Genomic DNA, 1,291 nt, shown 5'->3' with positions numbered 1-1,291 from the left:
GAACTCCAGGATTTGGTGATGGACAGGGAGGCCTGGCATGCTGTGGTTCATGGGGTTGCTAAGAGTTGGGCACGACTGAGTGACTTCACTTCTACTTTTCACTTTCATGCATTGGAAAAGGGAATGGCAACCCACTCCAGTGTTCTTGCCTGGAGATTCCCAGGGGCGGGGGAGCCTGGTGGGCTGCGGTCTATGGGGTCACACAGAGTCGGACACGACTGAAGTGACTTAGCAGCATATTTGCTTTTGAGATCTCTGGTTACTTTGATTAAGGAGTAAGTATTGTCCAAGTGTCTTTATCAATTTATCAGATGTTTAGCCATGACTTTTAAGACTTTTGTCATTTGTAGGTACTTTCTTACTGTGATGCTATTACAGAAAGAGCTTCACTAGCAAGGAGATTCACAGGAGGGATATGAAAGCAGTTATAACAGTTCCACATCAAAATGATGACTACGTGAGCCAAGGTAGTGGAGTAAGCGACTTCCACTAGACCTTGAACCTCAGTATATGCTCTTTGAAACACATCAGCAAGCTAAGTGATGTACCCACAAGTAGATACTGGCCTAATTCAGTGTAAAGAAACTTTTCCAGATACTCTACAATTTGAAAGTTAAAATTGTGCTGAAAGGTTTGTGAAAAATGCCCCCCCAAAAGGGTTTCATACATTATCAATCAGGATTGACTAAGCCTAAAATAAGTTTCAATTGGATTACAGGTAGTTATACTAATCATTGTTTAAATTTGTTCCTTGTTTTCAAATGTTGCTTTGTGTCTCCTGCTGCACTATATCATTGTCTGCATTACCTATATCCTGTTTAATTTATAAGATTGTTGTCTCTTGTAGTAACTAATGTGTAATTAGGCCTCCAACAAAACTTCTATGGCTAAATGTTTTGAGAAAATCATATTTGTAACATAAAATAATTGTAGTAGGGTGATTCTAAGTATGGGAAGGGAGAAAGTCTCCTGGATTGTAGTTAGAATCCAGAGAATTTAATTATTGATGGGGCCTGGTCCAAAACTTAACACCTGGAGTGGCATATCAGGAATGTTTGACTGAACTGGGATGAGCCCCCCAGCACTGCGGGACAAAAGTTGATCATGAGGTCTTTGAATCACCAATATAGCATGTCTATATCAGTCTAAATGCTCTTATATATATCGTGTATTACATATTACCTTGCTGGTGGTGGTTTAGTCACTAAGTCATGTCCGACTCTTGTGACCCCATGGACTGTAGCCCACCAGGCTCCTCTGTCCATGGGGATTCTCTAGGCAAGAATACTGG

This window comes from Bison bison, unplaced genomic scaffold, assembly GCF_000754665.1.
Source record: "Bison bison bison isolate TAMUID 2011002044 unplaced genomic scaffold, Bison_UMD1.0 scf7180017864376, whole genome shotgun sequence".
Taxonomy (NCBI): domain Eukaryota; kingdom Metazoa; phylum Chordata; class Mammalia; order Artiodactyla; family Bovidae; genus Bison; species Bison bison.
This window is presented reverse-complemented; position numbering follows the sequence as displayed.